Below are 26,221 nucleotides of genomic sequence, written 5' to 3' on the forward strand. Positions count from 1 at the left end.
ATTTTATCACGCTTTTGTTAGATAGTCGGTGTTTTTAAATGCAGTGCGACAGAGGGAGCTGCATTTGATGCTGCTGTATAGCCCATTGTGTCGAATATGTTGATTAAACGTGGTATACGCTGTGTGCTCGGGTGTTGTTGTGAGCTCTTCTCGCTAATGGATGCGGTCAAAGGCAGCGAGCGCGAGCCGCAACGAGCTGTCAATCATCCCATCCTCACTCGTCCATTGTTGTGCCCCTCCTGTTTGTGAGTGGGTTACCATGGAGAGTCTTCCGGTTTTCTCCTCTGATTGCCTTATTTGGAGAAAGGGGCGGCTGTCAGCGGCTGCTGGGACTGACGGTGTTGTTGGGTTGATAGTGCTGTGATCCTGTCCCATGTGAGCAGCCGCCACAATGACTGAGCGCTTCAAAATAAAGACCTGGGCTAAGGCCATTAGGAAGAGGCAAATTAAGTTCTCAGTAGACTTTGATTGGCCCCGGTCTGCTTTTTCGCACCCTGCCTGCACTAATGGCCTCAGGATGTAGCTGCATGCAATTATAGCAATAAGCCTAACTGTGAGAAAGTGCAATTTATTTGCATTTTCTTATTCTTAAATGTCCTGCAGGGCTGTAACTACCATTGAGGACACTGAGGTCATGTCCTCGAATTTTTTTTCTTGGTCTGTGATATCTTAATAAAGTAACACTTTATAGTATCTATCATATCATTAAAATAAACAATTATATATAATTAAAAATGGCAAATTTACAGTTAATTAAACTTTAGTTAATAGTTATTTCATTGTTCACAAGCATTGAAGTGCTTTATACACTATTTATTAGCAATTGTTTATTGGAAAGTTGCAATAGATGTTCAGAATACTTTGTAAATGGTTAATAAATACTGTAGTTCATTTTTGAACATTATTTGGATGGCCATTATAAAGTTGCAACTGATGTTTTTAACAATTACAATTGCTTAAGAAATGCTTTATGAACCATTTCATTGTTTCTCAACAGTGAAATTACATAACTAAATCTAATTAACTATAAATTTACCATTCATTAATTAAGTTTACTACATCTAAGTCGAAATTTGCCATTTTGTTACTTATCTTCTTCTGTCGGAAATGTAATTTATTTGCTGGTACTGATATTATTTTCTAAGCGATTATTGGTCCAGTGAAAATTCAGAGAATGCACGAGTTATACTATAGTCTTCAAAATGTTCTCAATGGATGGGTGCAGGTGGGGGGCATGATCTCAGTATTTCCAAAATCCTGGCTATGGCCCTGGTCCTGAGTACAAATCCATAGAAATACCGCAGGGGTTTAAGTTAGTACTATGAGTGTGGCAAATGGGAAAGTGGTACATATTGTAATACCTTTAATTAAGTAATGTATTATTTTTGATTTATCAAGGTGCATTTTTAAGGGTGCACTATGTTGTTTTGTGGAAGACATTTTAATTAGAAGAGAAAGATTTTCATTGACTGATTTTTTACGCTGAATAAACTAAATAAACAAACTGACTTTAAACATACTGTTTTACTTTGTTTATATGTGGCAGACCCTGCCACCTTTCTAGCTTCAAACAGTGTTCTGGGGACTTTATTTTCCTCCGAGAAGAGCTGTATTTTTCAGTTAAGGAAAAAATAAATTATTTCTGAGTTTGTATTTTTACCTCATGAATATTGTCAAAATTGAAATTCTCAGTTTGAATTTCTTCTCCAAAACTACATAGTACTCCTTTAAAAGACATCTGGTGTGATTTGCAGATTTGCATATAGCAGGTTTGCACCCAGATGCCATAGGCAGCTGTGAAGGGAGGATGGTGGACTTTGATGACATTTTTGTAGTGGTTCTTTATCTCATTTCTTATTCACACATTGTCATAACCCTGCCTGTAGGACCATGATTAAGTGGAAAATGGACATGCAGTGCCAAAGTTTGAATAATTTTATATGAAATTGAATATACAAGGTGTCTTTGTCAGCATAACTGTGTGCATGGTGGTACTGTGAAGTCTAAAAGAAACAGCTAAGCAGAACTAGAAAAGGGGTTGCAGGTGCAGCAAAGGAAACCGATCTACACTGATCACTCAGGGCTACGTGGTAGTGAGTCCAAGTGCTCGAGATTTTGCCAGCCAACTCACTAAAGGACCTTCACAATATATATGCACTCTGTAAACTGGCAATTTAATCATCGCTGCACAATCATGTTTTGATCAATCCTGTCTCATATGATAGGCATATATGAGTATATTAATGTATACCATATCTGCAAGGACCTCCTCAGATGCATCTATGTCAGCACATCCTCACTTTGGCAGAATACATTCTGGGCTCATTGGCAATCAGGAAGCAGCTCATTTGGAATACAAAATATTTGCAACTCAAACACAGAGCAATCTCTGGACAGGACGAGAATTTCCACACAACCTGTGACTGTGCAGAAAACTGAAAAATTCTCTGTAACCAGGGGTAAACAAGAAGACTTCCCAAGAATGCTAATGTTTATAAAACCCTGCTGTTATGTTTCCTGCTTAAGTTATCAGACGCTTTCCTGTATGCCAATAAGATATAACAACTTTGTCTTGTCCTCTATTATATATTCTGTTTTTCCTGAGGCTAAAAACCCCCCGCAGTTGTTAAAATTCACTAACATCATCATCAGTTAACAAGCTAATTAATGAACAACAAAACATAGCCGCATGTTGTGGAGGATTTTAAAAATATATAGCAGATCTGACCCCAGCTGCGGGCTCTTTCTTTGAAAAAGACTTTGTTTTTTGTCGTACGGAATTAATTCTTATATCACCACTTTAAGATCTTAAAGGTTAAAATGTCATTTTTCTAATGGTCTTGACAAGACCTGAGGTCAGTTTTAATCTCAAGAGCAGTTCACGCTCTAATGCACAAATTTATGAGGAAGTACGATGCCTGAAGAAGATGTAGTATTCCTAACCGTCAGCCCTGCAGCATGTTGGCAATTTAGATATAAATGTGGAAGCTGGTTACTGTCAGATCCTGTCTTTGCTTCAAGTCTACAGGAAGTAACTTGCCATGGCACTATCCGAGTATAATTCCCTGGCATGAAAATCAGGCTTTGGTTCTGTATATCCATTTTTGATATAGTCTTTACTGTTCAGGATTTGGGTCTGGGGCCTTTACTTGCATGAATTTGGACAAATGGTTAAACCTTGGACAGGTGGATCAATGATTGATAATCATGTCTTAGTACTGCTGCAGCAATAAAACTAATGCAAGTTGAAATGCTACCACCTGTTTCACCATACCTCTTTCAGCAATGAAACCTATTTTATGAGTTTTATCCAGTCATGAGTTGATATGGGCTGATGAGGAACACAAAGCCCCTCTTTAAATGAATCAATCTGTTTGTTGTTTGGATGTAGGACTTGCCTCATGCTCCAGGTTCAGGACAATGAATATCTACAGTAAATGTTCCACAAGGGCTGCAGATACTGACTGACCCTGTGCTGTTACGCCTTTGTGAAATGTTTCCCTGCCTATATCAGAAGGATGTGTGAACCAAGTTGGCAAGGAAAAACCTTAGCAATACGGTTGTTTTATGTGATGAGGGCTCTGAAGGTCTTAGATTTTTCACAGTCACGTGTTTCTGAGGGCTTGAATCAATATTTCTGTGTCAAAACAGCCAGTAGCCAACATGTTGTATTGTTATTCAAATCAGAAGTCCTCATGGCACTTACATAGAGGGAGTAGTAAACAGAGGAAAAAGAAGTCTCCATGCATTAGTTAGTTTTGCAACACACTGCAATAACAGTTGCAATGCATTGCAATAGACCATGGCATTTTAAGGCAACAACATCCACGGATTTAGTATACCCAGACAATGAGTATTCCTAACAGAGACTCAGTTTCTGCAGGCTGGATCACATCATGTGATGCAAAATCTTAAAGGCAGTGGGACCTATTGAGTGATAAATCAAACATTTATTACTGATTTTAAATCAAAATTAAATAAAAAAAAAAAGTTTAAACAAACAAAACAAATAAAATGTATAGACTTCAATAAAATTAAGTCTATACATTTAACAAAGCTGACTGTTTTTATCATATTCACAACGCTGAGATCAAAGAAGGTCGACCAACACAAATGCAGGAGACAGCAGACAGGAAGATCAATGGATGAAGTTTTAGTCAGGCTCAATTGCAGGAATAGGCAAACACAACAGACAACTTGCTAAAGACTGAACTAAAGACTGGACTTAAATAGAAACTAAACTAACGAGGGAATGATGTGCAGGTTGGGAGTGGCAGAGAAACACAGGTAAGGGGAATGAGTGGGGGATAGCAGAGGACAGGGACAGAGCTGATGGGAACAGGGCTGGGCTAACAAAGGTGATGCAGAGCATGTGTGGATGGAAAGGCAGACTGGGGAGGAAGACAGCAACACAAAAACACAGAAGGGAAACAGAGCAAAAGACAACACAAAGCCCAGAAAGCACAAAACACAAAAAAAAGAAGACAGAAGTTAAAGGACAATGTCAGTATTGCCTGAACAACAAGGCTGGCTGATACATGAACAGATCAGTTACAAATGCGAATTTACCAGACTAGACATATGAAACAGTAGAATATCCTGATAACTAATTTGGCTGTTTAAATTTCTTTTTTCACCAAATTATTTGTTACTTGACTAAGCAAGTCGTTTCAGGCACAACATAGAGCTCAACAACAGTAATAAGAGGGCAATGTTCTCTTGACTTCAGTTGACAGGAGCCCTATTAATTGCATTTCTATACTTTTTCTTTGTCAGTTTTGAAATTGGGCAATACACTTTTATTCATAAATTAAGGGTTTTAAAGTTTTATAGCCCTGTCTTCTCAGATAATGCAGTTATATAGGAACAGGGATTAAGGGACTTTAATTACAAAAGCAAACAAAATAAAGCTGGTATTTGGAGAAGATTCAGATTTACATTTACATAATGTAAGTAAATAATGAAAGACATAAACTTAATGTTATTTGTTTATTCAAAACCCTGTGAAAGCCCATCGGGCCTTTTTCATAACAGACATTTTGACTCATCATAGCAGGAAAAGCACTGGTGTAATTAATACCATTAACATCTGTAATAATTGAACATCAGTAAGCCGTGTTAGTCAGCTAACATGTACAATAGTATGACCCTGTAACAGGTAAAGCTGAATTGAGTGCAACCCTAGTTAATATTATTAATTACGCCTGCGCTTTCCCTGTTATGACATGTCAAAGCATGGATAGATCCCTGTCTGTCGTTATATTTGAGAATATTGCATTACAGGTAAAGACCCTACAAATTCACACAGCTGGATTTACATGACGCCACCAAACATGGCTCACCCTGACAAGTCCAACAAAACTAACAGTAGAGTCAGGGATGCTTTACACAGTCCACAGAAGAGTTCTATTCAATAAGTGAAAACACTTGCATGGGTGAACAATGCGGCATGTAGGGCCTTTAAGCTACTCTGCTGCTAAACTTGTAAACTTTGATCTTTTTTTTTACAGGTCTGCAGTTTTAGAATCACTACCAATAGAAAAGGGATTACCAATTAAAATTACCCTTTGCATATGCACATGTAGATATATTAAAAAATATATTACCGCTCTGTATTGAGAGCCAATGTTATGTTAATCACATTAGCCTTATACCGACCTCATTATAGTTTCATGGTCAGTGTAGCATTTCATTACCGAGTGTGCATGAGAATTATAGAGCAGCAGCATTATTGAAATGGTATTATGTGTTTTCCAGTTAAATTACAGCAGAATGATATGTTTCACAGCCCTGAGTGCTTAATGCATGTGGTGGTAGTCGTCTTCAAAATGTATTGAGTTTTCCTTCACTGACTCACATATTCTTAGTGAGTGGTAATTATCAGCAAAACTATCATAAACCACATTAATTATATCAAGTGACACTCAAAGGCTTATTCCTGTGTATTTATTGCACATGGAGATTGAAGTGATTGTGATTCAGAGCTCTTCTGCTGTGTTGGATCATGCATGAGCGGTGTTTCGTGGCTGTTGTGAGCTGACTGAAGCGGTCTGTGATAGCGAGTGGTCAGGGGAAAGCCCGTCCGGAGCCAGAGTGAATGGTCCTTTGTGGGACAGGCACCTGCAGAGCTCAGCCTCCTGCTCCTGAAGTGATTAACATGCACCTCCAACCTCCCTGGCCTTCCCACTCCCCAGTCCCTCGGCCACCCATCCTGGCGCTGCTCTGTTGTCTTGGCACCTGTTCTACATCGCCCATCCTGCAAAGGCTATAACTCATGTCTTTGTTTGGGCCAGGCAAACGCAGCGCTATTGCAGAGCCGTGTTAGAGCTATATCGATTGCCTCTGTCAAGGGGTTAAATTTAGAAGTTTTGTAAAAGGTACACAACATAGCTTTGTTTCAGCAGAGGGGTTTCAAGATGATTTGTACAAAATGTGTTTTGCTCTTTTTATGTCAGTTTTAAAAATTACTTCTATTTCTGTGGTGCCAGTGGGAAGAGATAGGGACCCAAAGCAGGAGTTGCTTTTCTGGCACTAAAGTATGAATGCAAACAAGCAAACTTTTATGGTTAATTTAATTTGTTTTTGCTCAGATTGATAAAGGTGACAGTAGGCTACTGTAACTTCTGTGGAACAAAAAAATGCTATATGTAAAAAACTTTTAAAATTTTAACTGTAAATTTTAACTTCAGTCTTCTTTTAACATTAGCAAGGTGTGCAAAAATAGAATATAATCCAAATAAATGCTAACACAAATGTTAGCCAGCTAATATGCTGTTAAAGATTAGCTTTTTGTACACGGTGATACTATTTACCGTACCAGCCTGTTGTCTTGAGCATTCTTAATTTTTTCTGTTATATGTGTACGTTTTCAAGGCAGATATGTTTAGGCAAACGTAATTCACTCAACCACTGACTGAAAACATCAGTTTATGTTTTCAGTTTTATTTCGGAGGATATTAGTATCTGTTTCACACATGGTTTTATTGGACTAAGATAGATGTTAGTTTCTCCAACTGACAGGCATCACCTGCACTTTACTACTACCACCAGGTTGTATTTATTTAGGTTATCATTTTTTTTCTTACACTAGTTTTGTAGCTTGACACATGATGTTAATGCTACATAGAGTCATGCTGAGAAAACCTTCTTACGGTTAATGGAAGTGACACACCTCTCTTCTCGGGACTCTATTCTCTTCCTGTTGTCTAAGTGACCTGAGGTCCCCTGACTTGAGGTCAGCAGTTGGACCGTCTTGAAGGTCTTTGGTTCAGGTGAGGCTGTTTCATTCTGTAGCATAATCAGGATGATTGTTCTGCATTTCTTACATTTTTGTCAAAGATGCTTTTCTCTTGTTAGTAGCCGATATGGGATGAATTAGCCAGGCGATTTTGGGCCACAGTGTGAATACACCCTGTTCTTCTCAGCAAGATACCACACTGTGATCTTTTCTTCAACTAGCGTTTTTTATTTGAAAAAGAAAACTTTAATTTTCTTGCTGAGTGAGTTTGGGTGAAGCTAGGACATTCATTGTTATAATGTTGATAACAAAGTGTCAGCCTTGGATTTGAATTGTAATGTTCAGTGTCATGTGATACTGCCTGCATGTATTTTTCTGCTCTAAAAGATGACATTACAGTTTAGTGCTACATTTGTCAGTCGCCACTGAGCGTAATGAAGAGTGAATGCCTCTACCTGCTTGGCCTGTATGTCACCATTAATGGTATTTTTAAGCACCCATATAACCCAGCCATCGATTAATCAACCCTCAAAATGTTTCAATCGTTATTGGTTTGATTTATCAATACAAATCACCAATTTATTATATATTATAATACATGTCTATTAAGTTCTGGACAAGAATTATTTATTATTCCCATCCAGTGGACATGTTTTCAGTCTATAGTTGTTTGATAGTATCATGAGTCATATTCTCACCAGCTTTCATTTTTTGAATCGTCTGTAGATGTGTTATAACCTTAAATGCCGGGGTCAGTGCAGGAAGCACTCTACGCTGCCAGACACACGATGATGCTTGTGTCAAAATTGGTTTTAAATTAGATTTTTGTGGCATCATCTCCGTACCCAATTGTTGGGACCTCGGGTGGCATTGTTATTAGAACATCAGCCAGCCTGTGCTTTGTAACATGCTGACTCGCTGATAATCCACCACCCTCATTCTTACACCCTCCCTGCGTTATGGGCTCTGCATTAGAGCGCTGATTGAATTCCTCTCCTGAATATTCCTGAAACCTGTCTGTCCCCTCTCCACTCTCTGCCCTCAGTGAATCGACAGCAGCACAGCACACACAGACCTGTACTGAACATTATATGTACAGTGTATGGTAATGTGGATTCTGCCTGATGGCTTCCACTTGAGACAACGTCCCTCCCCATGCCCCCTCCTCCACTCCCAGACTTGGGTCTTGAGGATTAACCCTGCCCTCTACATACTGGCCTGTCTTGATTATGTCTAGGGATAAGAGCTGCTTAATTGTAATCACTGGAGCTGTCCTGAGCGCCGTCAACACAGGAGCACGGATCAGTCCTGGCAACACGCTGGAGATGGATAGATAGACAGAGCAAGGAAAAGCAACATTTCCCTTCCTCCTCAGAAAACCCCAGGATGACCACATTTTCTCACTAATTGACTGTCTTTGCAAAGGAGGTTATGTTTTTAATCCCATTTTTATGTTTGTTGTCAGTTAGCAGGAAACTACTCGTCAGATCTTAATGAAAGCCATCAAGCACTTTACACTTTTAATTATAGATGCTGGGCTATGAGGTGTAAAAGAAAACCAATAACTCAGCATGCATCCATTTAGGCATGGCGTGGCCTTTGTGATGTAAAGTGGCATAATTTGATAATGTATTTAGCAATTACTAATAAAGTTCGATGACACATCCACTCCAAGTGTTCCTGCATTTTACCAAGGTGATGTGACACATTGAATTACCTGAAGTCAGTATGAATCACTTGACTTTGGATTTCAACTCTGTATCGAAAAGCCCTTATAAGATGAAATCGTCTAAATTTACTGGAATCTACTGTGGTGCAATTGCTTTATTTAACATGGAAGATACATGTATTGCATTGGCATTGTTACATGTAAATACAACTTTGCAGTCCTTGTCCCTGGTTAGGCTTTTTAGAGAATAAAAGACATAATACAACACTCTAAATCAGCCATAAAGACAAACAATAAAACAGACATAGATGAGCAGCCACTACAAACACTGATTGTAACAAAAACATAAACTGTTCAGAATTTATTGACATATTTTATAGTTGTAAATCTTCAAAGTACTGATTTGCCAGCAGCCTTTCTCACCAATAATTTGTGGCTTTGTTCCTATTTGACGTTTGCACCAGAGCTTGAAACTGTGAAATGAAGTTGGCACATCATTAGATGGTTCAAGGGGGGATAAGGCTCCTGAACAGTAGCTGTAATTTGTTTGCTTTAGACGGTGATTGCTTCACAAAGAAAGGTTTGGGGAAACTTGATGAGATAGTACAAACTTAACTATTTCTCTGCAGTGTGAGAGAATATTGTAAACTAGAGTCCGCAGACCAAGGGCTTTGCCTTCACCCACCACCTTGTAAAGAGTGTACTGAGGTGAGATGCCTTTGCTGTGGGTGGTGAGTTGAATTTTTCTGTTAATGACTTCTTCATAAAAGTTTTTGTAACACTCTTTGTGCTGTCTTGTAGGGTATTGGACTTTGGCAAGCTGTACTTTTGTGCTTTTCTTGGATATAATCTTGATGCTCAGTCACAGAGTGCAGAGCAATCCATTTTGGCTGCCTCAGGATTGCCTATCTGCTTTTTCCTGCTGTCTTCATTTGAACCCAGATAAGCAGCAAAAGTGAATCATGGGTTGGTGGTCTGTAGTGAAATGCAGTGTGAGAAAACCTTGTCCTCTTGAACTTTCTACTGAGTGCAGGCCCAGCCCTCTGGAGAGTACAGCTTGATGTCTGTTCCACTGAAAAGGACATCTTTATGCCAAAAAACCCTCCAATGAAGATTTTTAGAGGAACAAGTAAATTGAGACAACTCTCATGTTAAAGGCAGTCTAGCGGAACAGGTTGGCCATCTGGCATTTTAGTCGTGGCAGAGCTGAGGTCAAATCTCAGGCGACCTGTCCTTGGTGCACTACACCATCCCCCTCGAATGCACTTTGTCCCATTTTCCCCTTGCAGTGTTTGGGTGTTAATTCAATCTGAATAATTAATCAAAATGGTATTGAAATCACAATACGGTTAAGTCCAATATCCAAATCACAGGAGCTGCAATTTTTAGATAAAAGAAAAAGGTGTCTCAACATATCATCATAAGTTAAGCTCTTTGGTGCAAAAGAGATGCCCCGACCTACAAATCCTATTCTCCAGACGTAAGGGAACAGCTTGTTTGGTGCAGACTCCAGCAAGAATCACATCATTTTCTTATGTTTTCAATTAATATGCAATACACTTAGTTCATTCCCATTAAAATTGTGAGTCATATTGCAATCAATATTGAATACCTGTCAAAGTAATTGCAAGATGTTTTTGTTTTTTTTTGCATATAGTTAAGCCCTAGTGTTAATATTAGCAGGTGATTGATGATCTTGATGAAAAAATAATCAAGTTTGTTTAGGTGGTGGGTATCTATGATTAAATACAATTTGATGTGGATCAAAACAGTAATCGGGACCGAGCGGACAATACAAAGGTTTTAATGTATGCATTGTTTTGTGGTCAGTTGTTACAGATCTGGCTATCGAGCTTGAGATTGGATTTAGGCTTGATTGAATTAAAGGGCTGTTTGGCCTTGGTTGAGGTATGAGTGTTGTTCTGGTTATGTGCGTTTTCACCCACTCTAGTTAAGAGTCGAAGTTTAACATTTTTGGATGTATAACATTCCATTGTCTTGCCTTGAGTTAGATGAGAAGATTGCACTATTTACAATTACATTTAATTCATTTAATAAGCAAGACACCAGAGATTAATTTGCCATAATGACAAGTCATTTCACTCTAATCTAATTTCTTTTAGAAATGGAAGGTCACCTACATTTGTCTTCTACTTACATTTTATTGAGCTTTAAAGATGAACATTGGGAGTATTGTTGTCAGTGGCAAAATATACAGGCACACAGCCCACTGACAACATGGGGGGCCTGAAACCACACTTGAAGCAGCCAGCAACAGTTTTAGTCTAGAGAGACAAATCCTTAGGGTTGTAAATGTATGCAATATGCTTGAACCTCATTAGAGATTTCGATTCTTAGGTTCTTTCCTCTGTCTGTATTAATTGTTTGCTCTCCTGCTGCGCCGAGCTAAACAGTTTCATTTTCCTGAGCATTCACAGGAGGTGTAATTGAGGTGTGGAAGGTAAGAGAAAACATATTAATCAATTTGTGAGATTTAACTGAGAAATCGCAGCAGAAATAGTCAGAGCAATTACAGCTTGAAGGGAATAATGAGATCAATGTTTCAGAATTTCTTTTGATGTGAGTGGTGAGTGATGCCTTACTTCTGATGAGCTACAAAGACAGCAATTAAAGACTGCTGTTCTTCATTAATAACCTAAATGTCCATCATTTTCTGAAACAGAGATTATTTTGAATTCAAGTCTTTTGTTCAATTTTCTACCTACAGACTGCAAACCGCAATCATTTCACTCTGAAGGTTGTTGCATTGTGGGAAATGCATCAGTACCTAACTTAAAGAAATAGATTTAGGACATTTAGGAAATACATTTATTTTGCTTTTTGTCTGAGAGTAGATGAGGAGATTAATACAACTCTCATACCACTCTCATATCTGCCTGTTAAATGGAAACTACAGTCAGCACCACGTTAGCTTAGCTTAAGATAAAGACTACGTTGGAAACAGCTAGTCTGGCTCTGTCCAAAGGTAAAAGAAAAAATCTGCCAACCAGTAACATGTTCAGCCCAAACACCAGAATGGATGTTGGCAATGTGCATTCTGGAAAACACGGATATGTTGAAAATGTATGTTTTATATGTTGAAACTTCACATTTCTTTATGTTCCAACTTATGTCTTTATGTTGCTGTTTTACATTTCTTTATGTTCAGTTAATGTTCAATTTTATGTTCTGACAGCGGTGTTTATGGTTGGGTTTAGGCACAAAAACCACTTGGTTAGGGTTAGGAAAAGATAATGTGTTAGCTGACTTGGCTCTGTTGTCACAAACACAGCTGGAAAAAGTTTTGACATCTCATCAAAAATGTCCGGTCCTGTTGCCATTGCACTGCCGGAAAATGTCTCAATGTCTCGTTAAAATGTCCAGCGTTACAGTTGTCTCCAACAGTGACGGCCTTCTCTACTAGCTGTCACGCCACCAGAGTTAAACACATATCTGTTTTTTGTAGAAATCTAAAATGCCAACATTTTATTCTGGCTACTGGGCTGACATGTTACATCTTGTTTGGTTAATCCATAAAAACAGTACAAAAATGAAAAGTGATTTCACAGAGGGTCATGTGCTGGACTATTTCTTGGCTGTTTGCCTCGCAAAATCACATTGAAAAGAAGACTCCAGGAGGCTGATGGAAAAGGAAGGCTAGGGGAACGAGCCAGGCTATACAAAAAAAAAAAAAGTGAAATTAAAGTACATGAGGCTGGCATTTCCCTTTACTTTGTGCAATTTCAAATTTCATGAAATAAAAAATCCAAACTAGAAAAACAATACACATTCTGTGCAGCCATTTTCATATTTGTTGCCCTGGCCAAGTCACAACAGCTAATTTATGCGGAGGTCATGCGAGATGGCCTCATGAAGAGGCTGTCAAATAAAGACAGGAAAATGTTTTTCTCCCCTACTTAAGAGCTGGCAGCAAATATAAAGGGACACTGTCAGAACATGAATGTGGCGGAGGAGATGCCAGCGTATTCATCAATGCCGGGCTTTATGTGTGGGAGAGTTTTTGATGTGCAGGGCTCGCGCTGCAGTGGTCTTCTGTGGAGGGTGAAAGCCAGGAGCTTTGCCCAGCTGGGACTGAGCGATGGTGGATGCAAGCTGTCTTTCCTCCCTCCTACTGCAGAAAGTTCTTCTAAGACTAGAGGAGAAGTAACCAGAGCGTGGAAAGTAGCAGCGTACCATCCCATTACAAGAGACTTTGGTGTTTGGAAGTGACTCGTTTTGAGTTTGTGACAGCTTGATTGGGAACCTCACTTAAATGTTTTTTTGGGTGCTGGCTCATTAATGAAGCGTGTGTTTCCTCTTCCTACCTCTCCCTCTATTCGTAGTGCAGGTTTCTCAGATGCAGAGCTCTGTGCACCATGGAGGAGCAGTGCAAATGAGGGTCTCACCCAGTGTTGTGGTTGTGATGAAATCAATTCTGGCTGCTGCAGAGCTTTGCAGCATAGAGGGCAGTGCTGCAGTGTGCATGAGGCTCCATTAACCATGTACTGCACTAACGTAAATGCTACACACGTGGGCAAAGTAATACAAATGTCCAAAGCAGACACGTCATATGAGACATTAGGACAAATCAAGCTTACTCAGCACTATAATCCATAAACAGTAATTAGCCCAAATTCAATGGTTGATAATTCTCCAACAAGAAACACTTGGCTAAGCTTTTTTGTGCCCTACTTTGACAGAAAAATGAATAAATTCAGCCACCTCTCATGTCCTCTTTTGTTGCCATGGTGTCCGCACCAACTTGTCATCATCATATTCGCAGGGAATACTGTAATCCTCTTATTCTGCTAGTACCCCCAAACTACACTTCACGCAGGTCCTGGCCGAGCTCCTGCTGTGTGAGCCTATTTGTATCGAGGTGTTAGGCTTGAATTACATCTGCTCTTCGGGTTCAACTTCACTGAAGTCATCCTCTGGCAGCGCTACCTTAGAGCATCATGAGATCCCCACAGGCACTACCATGGCATGAAATGATGTGGATCGATCTGCGCAAGCCAAATGTGCATCTCCTCCCTGCCTGTGTGGAAATCAGAGCCTAAGCGATTGAGCTGTTCCCACAGACAGCCTCTTCTTCCATTTCAGCTGAGCTCTTTGAAAGTGCTGCAGGCCCGCGGGTGGGTGCTGTTGGATGGGTGATGGGTGTTCACTATTGCGCTCCAAGCCAGCCACACAGACCCAGCAGGAGGCCTCAGCTACTGGAGGTCCATAGGGAAGGAGGAAGTGAGGGAAAGAAGGAAAGAGTGAGGGAGCAGAAATGGAAGGGAATAGAGAGAACACTTGGCGTTACTGGAGCTCGGATTGATTTAATCAGAGCATTAGTTGTGTAGGGGTTGTGTAGTGTGTGTGTGTGAGTGTTTTATTTGTGTGTGTGTGTGTGTGTGTGTGTGTGTGTGTGTGTGTGTGCGCGCGCGTGTGTGTATAGAGGTGGGAGAGCTTGCTCTGAGAAAAAAAGGTTCACTTATAATGACGACCGAGGCGGTCACCAGTCTCAGCCTCTGTGGTAATCTAAGCGTTAACCTTGGCAGAGATAGCGCTGTGATCTCTCTACTCCAATGTAATGCAGTGGCTGTAAGTTTTAACAATGAAAGAATTCAAGTGTACATTCATGTGATATCTTGATACATAGCACCTCTTTTATGTGAGATCAGAGCAGGGCATTTCTTTTTCCAGTCACAGTTTTTCTCATGAGTAGTCCAGTGAGGAGAAAGAGTAGTTTAAGGTTCAATTATCACTTAGGCACTTAAAATAAAATAGCCAGAATGTAAAATCATGCCCGACCATGTCAAAATCGAATGACTTCCAGTGATTACAGTGATCATAATATATAATACAAAAATATTTTCCAAAAAGCAATTCCACCATTCATCATTCTAATATTGCCTTATTTTATCAATTTGACAGTAGTGTTGGCCTTTTTTACAGCCTGTTTGATTTTTTGTCTGCTCAGGATTCTTGCGTTTTTTTAACTTCATTGTCGCAATGTCATCATATTCACAGATCTCAGTAATTACAATCGGAATCAAAAAAATTGCATACCCATGATTGGGTATGAAAGGGGCATCCTCAGAGGCTCAGTCGTACATGTTGACGATGTGTAATCTTCTGTGTTAGTGCTGGTTTAATCAGCCATAACACATACTCAAACATACACACGTGAAAATGGGGTTCAAACTGTTTACTGTCAAAGTTCTGCAAAACATCTGTCCAGAATATTTCCCTGCTCTGTCTCTTGTACTACCATTCATGATGCTGCTGGACACAGAGCCAAAATGCTGCAGCTTTCTTTCTACAGTGGGATCTTATTTCACAAGTGTAGCTGCTCTGTACTCTTCTCTGCTTGCCTCTATATTACTTTCCATTCTTTTTTGTGGATATTGCAGCTACTTCCAAATACATGTAGTATTGATATCAATGCAAAAACAGCCATCATTATGGATAAATCATAGCCTCCTACCCAGGAGCTGCCCCTCAGCCAAATAATACTTCACGTTGGAGTATTTCCAGCATGTGTGAACACATCTGACACGGACAATCTCCTGTTGAAAAAACAAATGTGGACAATTTCCTGATCTGATTCTCTGGATATTGCCTGGAGTTAATGTGAAAGGGGCTTTAGAGTTATATATGTAAGCTTCAATAGAATTACTTTCTTTTTTGGGAAACAAGCTGCAAACACAACACTTTGCCAATGTGCTGCAACTAATTATTTATACATCCAGCAGACACAGAGCAACAGTAGCATTTATTTGGAGTTGTGTTTCTGGCAAACTGACTAGTGGAAACAGACCAAAGCAATAAGTTGCTGGCCATAAAACCAAAACAATTAGTTGAAAGACAGTAAAACACCCTGGAACTGAGTGGCCAAGCAGCCACTTTGACATCACACACAGTCGACTGATCCATTGTCAATGCAAAATATTTATTAGCGCAGCTTTAAAAAGATGGTTTACCTTCTCCCATTCAATAGATTATGGAGCTGTGAGGCATTATGGATGAATGTAGAAATGTCAAACTAATACAAGCATTCTAGTAAATGGTGTTATATTGCAAGAACACTGTGCTCAGTTTATTTTAGGCTGTATTAAAAAATCCAAGCTTCATGATTAGATTGATTCCACAGCGCTGACTTACTCATCCTCACACACTGATATCAACACAGTATGTCACTCTGTCACAAACACCCTCAACACCCCATCCCCCTTTTTCATCACTGAATCACTTTAAACAGATGCTGGCTCCAAGAATGACAGTACAGTGAGTAAAAAAGAAGGAGAGGAGGCAGGCTCTGTGGGAATGAGAAGTCAGGAGGGGATGGATGCAGGGGCTGATGGGATTGAATGGTAACTGATCCCTTGGTTTTGCTGGCAGGGCATGGCAGAGGAGGAAGCCATTTCCCACAAGGGCCCTGTTAGCCCACAACATTTGTCATGGTGAATGATGTAATGGGCTTTGTTAAAGGATTGTGTCTCTGATTTGTTTGCGAGTGTGCACTGACATACTGTATGACATATGCCTGAGCTCCCCTCCTTAGACAGTGAGATCTCATCAGTGTGTGTGCTCGCTCTGGCCGAGTTAATTGAAAGCTCTGGCAGTATTTTCTTCTCCTTCTCTTTATATTGCTTATCACAGGAGCACTGGCTTTAACAATCTATGAGAAGTAAGCTAAATATGTTCAGATCAGTCACTTGAGAGACACAAGAGTTGTGTGTAACTTAATCCTTTACAACCTGTGAAGATTACACTATATGGTGAGGAAATCCCCTTCCTCACTTTCACTGGCTTTTAAGAGATCTCTCTCGTTCTGTGCTTGTGTGTTTTGAGATTGACTTAAGTAAGAGTGATCTGTGGTGTTAGTTACCCACAGAATGTGTGTGCATAGAGGCATCTGAAACTCAAGCAAGCAAATAAACATAATTACAATCATACTTTTAGGTTTCAAATTAAACAACATGACTTAGGAGTAACTCTCACCTCACATCATTATCACCTAACTCTGCAGTTCACCTCATCTTTATTGAGTGTTTTATCATATGCCAGGGCAACGCAGAAACTCAAGTACTGAGATACACATAGGATGCAAGGTCTTTACTGAAGACACGGGCGGTCAAACACAAGAGATCAAGCCGAACAAGGCAAACAAATCCAGGCAGAGAGTTGGAATAATCCAAAAAACAATAAACAAAACTATGTACAAAACCGTAGGAACAAACAATCGGGGTACATCTTGAGTCGATCAAATTGTACCTTGCATCTCACTTACATCTTAGCTTCTACCTGGAGAGAGGCAAGGAAACCATGTGAAGAGAGAGGAAACAAGGAAATATGTTTTAAGAGTAGTGAGACATCCTTTCCTCTGGGGCGTCATGTAAAGCGACATCTGCCATCCCATTCAAAAGTGCAAGCTATAGGGGTAGGTCATGGCGTTCAGCTGAAAGTCTTCCAGGAAGGCTGCTCTTGTGTAGCCTAGCTTGTGGCTCCTCGGAGCAGGATAAATGCTGCCTTCCATTGCTCTCGAAACTCGGGAAAAAAAGACAACAGTCATCCAAGTCGGTATTCAAATTTGGAGACTCTGGCAAAATTCACCGAACCCGACTTCACCAACTTCAGCACACGTGGCATCACAGCAGTATGGCGGCCCACATAGTGAACAATTACTTTTAACCTCTTCATTACTTTTTACTTTATGTACTGTTTGTTTTGTGAAATCTATCTTTCCATCTAAATACAACTTTGTAGTTGTCATTTTCACTTTCATTTGGTCGATTTGTGCTCAGTAGAAGTCTTTCAGAGCCTACTCTTCCTGCCCTTAACTGTTAAATCAGCCACTGTTGCTTGTGTTCAGTTTGCAGCAGGCGTCTGTGTTTTTTGTCTGAGCAGATGCCCTGGAATGCTTTAGATTGGAAGTCAGACATACCAATTTGGAGATATCGACTTGCAATTGAATGCAGCATAAGTTTGAAACAAAACGGCCAGGAACAACAGCTAGGAAACGTCAAACAAAAGACATGAGATGTACCCTAGGAGACTGACTGATTTCAAGACCGGGGACAGGTGAGCAATTGGAAGCAGGTGCAGATAATCAAGGAGACAGGAAACACGTGAGAGTAGGGACTGAAATGACGGGAGATGTAAGCGTTTTGAAATGCAACAGGGAATGTTATATGCACAGATTGTGGGGATGTTTCAAATTGTTTTAGTTTCATGGCCACCAAACTACTGTTATGGTCCGTTTAAATTCATCCCATCGCCAGTAGCATGGCTCTAAATGAATGTTAACACTGAAGCTGAGTTTGCAGGATGTGCAAATAGGCCACCGTTTGCTACTAGCACGTTAAAAAAGTGGGAGCCAATAGCTAAAGAGCCAGATATTTTGTTCAGTATTGAGTTTTGAGACTAAAACAGACTTCAGTAGAGTATAAATATTAGACCTATATTCACCATGGTCCAGACAACTCCAAATTAATGCTAATGTTTCTCAGTATTTGCTGGATGTGTAAATAAGCAAATGTTTGCAAGCAAATTAGCTGTGTCAACTTTATAAATGTTGTGTTTACAGCTTGTTACGCTGGTAAACTGCAGCAGGCTGTATTCTGAGACTAACATGAAAGGCGATATAATCAGGGAAACTGATTTGATTCAAGGCTACGATAAAGCTACCCTGCTCACTTTTCTATTCCTTTCAGTCACCACTAATCTCACTATCACATTATTAAAAAAAATCAAACACCCTTTTCATGAATTGTGAAGCTGCCTTATTTTCCATTTATAGGATTTTAAAGTCTTTTAGCTTCACAAGACGCATTTTCCTTTTTGAATGAGATGACATTCACTTTCAAATAAGCTGTCACAAAATTAATTACCACTCTTTTGGACTTGCAAAGTTCTCCACTAAGAGTTGATGATTAATATCAAAAGAAGCATAAGCTACTGTTATTTATTTGGAGTGAGTGGAAATTACTCGTGCAGTCTATCCATCAAAGTAATGTGTGCTTTCGAATATTCTCAGATGTCTGGAATAGTTTTCTTTTTTGAAGTGTAACCCATTATTTTCAGTCTGTTTCAGATTTGGATGATACTTTCATGTCAGGCTCTCCTCAACAAAGTCATTAAAAAAAAAATGTGACAAAAGAATGAATTAGGCCTTTTCTAACTTTTGTTCGTTCTTCAATGTTTCTCCTTGATGAAAAATAATCTTAATTTAGATCATCATTCCTGACCTTTTCAAAACTTTGTCAAGTGCAGAGATTAAAATAAAGAGGAGAATATGTGATTTTCATACAAATACACCTCTGTTTGACCTTGATGAATGCATTAATTTAAGCACCACAGCCCCAATGTAATAATACTCCATATGCTGGGTATCTCACCCACTTCTATCACAAACATACACTTCACCCAATCACTATTAAACCCCCAGATGTTCCTCTGCCAGCGCTCTTTAATATGCAGAAAGAATCTGAAAATAATTAAACTCTACGACAAGTGATATGACCCCAATTACCTCATTCCGACTGTCGTAGCTGCGTGGACAAGACTAAGGTTTGGACATTGCAAATATCAGTGTTGTTGCAGAATCACAGCGTGTTTTCTATAATCAGGATTATGCACTCGGCACACAAGGTGTAAACAGCTCATCAGGATATAGAGAATACATTTGTTTTTTTGATGCTCTGCTCTGTTTTTTTTGTTCGTCTGTCTATTATTTCCTTGTGGAGATTGTAGCTGCAGTACAAGATGGTGTAGATTAAGTTAATTCTCTGAAATTACAATGCAGTCAACTGTTAAAACAAGTTTCTGAATACAGAGTAATCCTTTAGACTGTTTTCGCTGTGAAATGTTTCAAGCAAGAATGGTCACAGCTTGAAATGGCCTCAAATAATCTCCTGTCTCAATATAATAGCCTATGTTAATCTGTTGTTTCCTTGTCGCTCTCCGTCTATACTAGACTGCGCACAAATAAGTAACATTGGTTGCACCAGGGGGATTTAGAATGTATATTTCAGAGCTGCAAATCAATTGGTTGACCGCAGGCAACAGAGATATCTGAGTGCAGTTTGACACCAATTCCAAATGCCATGCCATCCTCCTGCATGTCTCTCCTTTTGTAGCAACTCCCGCTGGGTCTGCAATCTGCATTCAGCTGTTCGGGACAGCGTATGAATATTCTGAGCAGTTCTTTTGCATACACGGCAAAGCAAAGCAGAGCAAACCCAATCGTGGCATTTGCTAAAAGATGCCGTGAGGCAACCAGTTTTCAGAGAGCTCACTGTGCGACGAGATGGCCCACATTGCACGCCTATGTCTTTGCTCCACCCAGGGACTCGACTCTTGCTTGAATGATTGACAGGGCCTCAGCACTGTAGCAGCCAGGCCTTTACCATGTTCCATATTTGTGATGAAAAATTGTCCCTGTCGTCCTCCCCCTCATCTCCTCCTCCTTCTTGTTCCATCCTAATCTGCTCTTATGGGTCTCAGCCCGTGGCGTCTTAAACCCCTCCGTCTCCAACAGCTGCTGAGGACAGGGAGGTATAGAGAGATTAAACAAGTCTTTGCGGCGCCCTGAAGGAATCCCACATGCCTCTATGCTTCCAGCCCCTTGCTAGTGTCTTTGATCCACTGTGTTTTCCAACCCAGTGGAGTCCTGCTGGGTGCAAGGGGGTTCCACACATGCCAACCTACATACAGTCTACTCTTTAGACTTCGTGGTGGCTGTTGAGTGTATCAGTGTTGTCTAGTTCAAGGCAGATAAAAGGCTCAGCTGCTTTCAAACTCATGATGCTGGAGGAAACCAGTGCATGGAGAGCTTCTTGCTCCAGATGTCAGTAGAGATTTGTCACCCTTTTTTTAAAAAAGATTCTTTTGGGGCATTTTTTTGCCTTTATTAGACAGCAGAAGCAGATATGAAATGGGGAGAGGGAGGGTTATGACATGCAACAAGTTCTCTGGCTGCAATCAAACAGGCAATGTGCATCCAGGCAGCATGTATTTTAACCATTATGCTACCAAGGTGCTTCTCATTGGTGCAGTGACACTACTGGTTTCCTTTTTTTGCTGCTGTTTGGTCTCATATGAAGCTTTCTTTGCAACTTTGGATACTAGCGCAGGGCATGAATAAAGCAGTGGAATCAGTGAGATCAGCTATAGTGCAAGATGGATCGGACATGATGACCAACCTCTGGGGAATGCCTGTCGACTCATATTAGCCATATGCAATTAATGGCATGCGATGGCTCTGGATGACGCACAGACAAATGAATGAGTGTGGACATCATTCATTTCCCTCTCCGCTCTTGTAGTACAAGGGAAGCACACAGACCTGTTAAACAGGACGGATACAGCAGCGCTTTCCCTTTCTCTTGCATGCTTTCTGCCTTTCATCCGACCTCATTGTTGAAACCATCTCGTCTGACACTCACCTTAGATTTCTCTTCCATGAGTGCATATATGTTGAAAACCAAGCTTTCCATATGAACAAAATAATAAATGTAAAGCTCTAATAAGTCAAAATTTGCTATCATGATATGGCACTGACACTTTCGTATTATCTGTTGGTAACATATGGTCTAACAGGTAACTGAAGTAGATTCTAAAGTCTGTTTGCCAGCAGAGATGATGTTTAAGTCACGCTATGGAGCAGATTTGTCCGACACAGAAGCAGAGCGAAGCCTCACTCGCTGGCACATGAGGGAAAGTGAAGCAGTGCATGCAAAATCTCAGGGCTGCTGTAACCCTGGTAACGTTCAGAGGGAATTTGGAGGATGGGTGATAGATTATTCTCAGTGAGCATCCACTAAGCTAATACAGTCTGTCCCTCAAGTGTGTGTAATTTTCACATTTGGTCCCCGTACAAACCTCCTGTGGCTTTTAATTTCGATTTACCAGTACTGAAGTGAGCCGAGATACCGAGGGAAGATTATGTGGCAGTTCAGTAGTCACTGTGTTGCAAGATGACGCAGGGTAGGCTGCATTGTAGTATGCTAATAAACCTTCCAATATCAAATATATTTCTCCTCCCTTCAAATAGAGTTATCGCTTTCATCTTAGCCTCGCCGACTACATTTGATATGTTGGAATTTAAATCTTTCATTTCTGAATAATGCTTGTATTCTAAGTAATATTGCTAAAGTACCACTGATGCTGTTATGGTTATGCCTTTTGGTATCAGTAGGGAAGATGGCAACGCTACTGCTTTGGTTTCATATCAGGATCTTTATTGCAAGCCTTTCTCCTTTTACTTTTTGTTATCTGTCAAAACAAAGTCCTTCCCTGCAACAAACTTTTACAGAAGAAAAATCTGTAGGAACCATACAGATCTTTACCAATTAATGACAAAATTAATGATTAAATCATTTTAATGAAAGTAGTAGTATGGATTTGCATGCAACCTCAGCTCAAACAATCCCTCCTTCAATACTACTGAGGTAATGAAATAAAGAAAATGACATGAGGTGCTGATAACATATCCACTTCTTGTCCACATTAGAGCTGTCACAACATCAGATTGCCTCACAAATTTACAGTAACAATATTATTGGAATATCTGTAGAAAATTTGAAAACAGAAAAATAATTGCTATCAGTCAAGTTCATCTTTTACTTTACTTTTATTTTTACTTTTACTTTGTGTTTTGTCTCTGGTTGGCAAACAAATTACACCGGACTTTCTTTAGACCAAGTACAAACCCAAGTTATGTCAGTAAGTAGTTAGTATCAGCAGCCTGTGACTTGTTCTTTTGTTATATCTTTAACAAATCCAAATGCGTCTTTTCAATCAGTGTTTACGGAAGTGTTTAAGAATACCACCATTTGCTTTATGTATACATGCCTGCTAATTAAGATACTGAGCTAAAAACAGATTTTCTTGAGGAGGGATATGTACATGTTCTGCACTGTTTGAGACACACTTCACCCCACCAAGAGGCATTTTGTAGGGCACGCTGGTTTGTAGCCCTGAGGATTCCTCTGTGTAGAGGATTACATGGCGGTAAGGCGCTCTCCTTGACATTATATCCTCTGAGTTAGAAGGTCACAGCAACCTCTGACCGAGAGGTGCTTTCCATTTTCTGCCTGGCCTTATGTCAGTCCTCAGACTCAGGAGCTTGCACCATCATGGCCATCATTACATTGAGTGCAAAAATACATTAGCGCTTACTAGGAGCCACTAAGCTCATGCCCATCTGCTACTAGCAAGGGATTAATTAAACGATTCTGCCTGGCATATTACCTTGTTATACCCTTTGTTATCTGTTTGGCGAGGATACTGACATTTCAGCATGTTATATACACTGTTTTCTAAATTCATGTGTTACAATACGTTGCATGTATCTAGGCGTTTCAGTTTATACCCCATTGTTCTCAGGTTTTATTCGGCAAAGAGATACAGGGTACACAGGAAACCATTACTGAAAAATAGGAAATGTGATTTAAATGGGGCAGCCATTTATTTTAGTTTGCGGTCATGATGAAGATCTTATTGAAGTCAGTAGCAATCATGTTCTTATATTTGTATACATTACAAGCTCCACGTTGTCCCTGTGCGCTCTGTGCTTTGTTCCATCACAGTCATCAGTAATCATTATGTGCACCAGCCATGTTCTGCCAAGATTGCATTATCCTTGCATGTTTACAACTTGATAGATGTTATACAAGGGTGTAACATGTACTCTGTTCAATGTAAATTACTTTAAGGGTTATGCCTAGACTATCAAGCATACAATTGGTTGCCTTTAGTCAGTAGTTTACTTTGATGTACTGTACAATTACAAGCACAGCAGTAATAAAGGGTCACATTACAATTCTAGCTTGAATTATGTTACAGTAGGAGGACCAGGAGAGTGACAAAAATTCCCTAAAAGGAATAGTTTGGTATTTTAGGACACTTATTTTCTTGTATATGTTATGGTATATATAATTTGGTTGGAGTACATGCTCACTCCTAATACAAGGCTCCAAAATTCACTTAGAGCCAGACTGATATCGGGGTTTTCAGGCATTTTATTTTAGATATTTGTTGGACCCCACATGATATGGCATTTTTACACATGGGCAAATAAGCAGAACTAAAGGACATCTCCAGAGTTTGCATAAGCAGCTCCAAGCCATGTGTACCTGCAAAGAAGGCCCTTACCTGCCTCAGTAATTTTAACAAGACATGAGAGTGGAGGGACGAAACACTATGTCTGACAGTGATGCACAGAGGAGAGAGGACTCTGGTGGATCCAATCTCAAAGCACCTGGGGAACATGGGCTTTATTCAAATGAGTTTTAGTGATAGATAAAGGGTTTCCAATTAGCACAGACCCTTTCTTTTTGAAATCTTGCGATCAAATGATGTTGCTCTTTGTAGCTGGTCAAAATCAAGATGGTGATTTCAGAGACAAGGTCCCTTTTATAGTTCTTGTACCCTCCACGATTGTGCTTGTTCTTGAAGCAAAGGGAACAAAAAGCAGATTGGCACTGATCATACAGTACAGAACATAATGGTTGAATTTTAAGCACATCATTTCTTTTTTACATTTAAACGACAGAGAGAGTTGTCAGGCCAAAGGGAAAGAAATACCCTTCTGGGGAGATGTTCTCTGAGGAGTGAGGAAACATAATTTTACAGTGACGGCGCTCAGTATTTAGATCCACTGCATCAGAATGCAAGCGTGCAATTCTAATTTGGGCTTAATTTGATTTGCATTCATGTGCAAGTCCCACTGCTCCTCAGTGACTGTGTTAGCGAGCTGCCATATAGGAAGAGGAAGCTTCCAGCCTTCTCATGTAGACCTCATACGGACCATTATCCTAGGGAAATTGATTGAATGATTGGTACATTGATTAATTTTGTAACAATAAACTAAATAAAAATTAAATCACAATAAAGATATCGTGTTGGCACGTGCCTTGAAATAATTGATATGGCCATTAGCTCACATGTACAGGATCAGTCTGTGTTTATATGTGTCAGTGTGTGTGTAAGTGAGAGCTGCCGTCCAAGTGTGAGAGATTAATCGGTTTAGTGAAAAGATAACTAATTATAGCAGACTGGGACCTGCCCAGATCATCTCTCTCTCTCTCTCTCTCTCTCTCTCACTCTCTCTCACACTCTCTCTCTCTATGTCTGTCACACCCAGACACACACACACACACACACACACACACACACACACACACACACACACACTGTACATATAAATAAAGAGTAATTAAATTACTAATTGAAACCTCAAAGCTTGCTCTAATGTACAGGTGCACCTCCACTGGACATCAGTGTTGCTTTGAGTTACTTGAAAACCAGTAATGCCTGCCACCTGTTGAGCCCCTCTTTGTTTAAAAGCAGTATTGCAATATGCACTGAATTATATGAAAAACACGGTTTGATTGGATTGATTATAGATACAAGACAGCTTATTAAACTCATAACCAGCAGGGAATTTATAGGACTTCATTCCTTGTGTACTTCCTCGGTTGATACCTCAGTTCGAGTATTGTTCACTCCATATGCTTGTTTAGTCTGTGATGAAGGGAGTCTGGCCTTTATACTCCCTTGAGGCCCTGTGGCCATATGTGCTCTTCGCTCCAGCCTCCACAGTTGGACCACGTCCTCTTGCATTGGCTAACAACCACTCAAAAACATATCAAGCGCCTCAATAAAACTCAGTGCAGACTTGTGTGTCTGGCATTACTTTTACTTCTTCTCTTTGGGGGAAAATTGGGGTACTTAATAAAAAATTCATGAAGTACAGTAGAAGCGCTTGTAAATAACTCCAAATAGAGGATAAATGTCTAAAAAATGTATGTTTTGCAGAAAAGAAGCATGAGCCAGATTCAGAGTGTGCAAATACTCCTTCCTTTTTTCAGTATTGGGCTTTGTCTTTCCGTGTGACCTCTGTAATCCCAAAGCTGTTGACCAATCCACAGCATGGCTCACAGTCCGCTCCTTCGCCCCGGTGACAAGTCGTTTAACAACACTGACTCCAGCCATAGACAAGCCCCTGTTTGCCCAGCAGCCATCGATGTGGCCTGTCTGGAAATATCGAGGTCAGGCTAAGCCACTCTGCAGCGGTTTCTAGGGCACGACACATATCAGAACTGCGGTAGAGTTGAAATCTGGTTCAAACAGCAGCTGGGGGAGGTAGGAGAGGTGCGTGACGTCAGCTAAGTCCCCCGAACAGGAGCGCTACCACCCTCCCTCCACCCAACCCACTTCATAACCAGAGCGCAGGGACAAACGGCTCACCCTGGCGGGGGTGTCAATTGGACCTGCTGGAGGCTGCGTGAAGTTAATGTGGATAAGTGGTGTTAAGATGC

At 40.2% G+C, this 26,221-nt stretch overlaps 1 protein-coding gene across 6 annotated transcripts in view; it reads left to right on the plus strand.

Annotated features, from left to right (window-relative positions):
• The window catches only part of arvcfb (ARVCF delta catenin family member b), a 221,669-nt gene that overhangs the window by 734 nt on the left and 194,714 nt on the right, over positions 1 to 26,221 (plus strand). The gene's annotated exons all lie outside the window — the stretch shown is intronic.

Source organism: Pagrus pagrus (genome assembly GCF_965226575.1).
Source record: "Pagrus pagrus genome assembly, chromosome: 8".
Lineage (NCBI taxonomy): Eukaryota > Metazoa > Chordata > Actinopteri > Spariformes > Sparidae > Pagrus > Pagrus pagrus.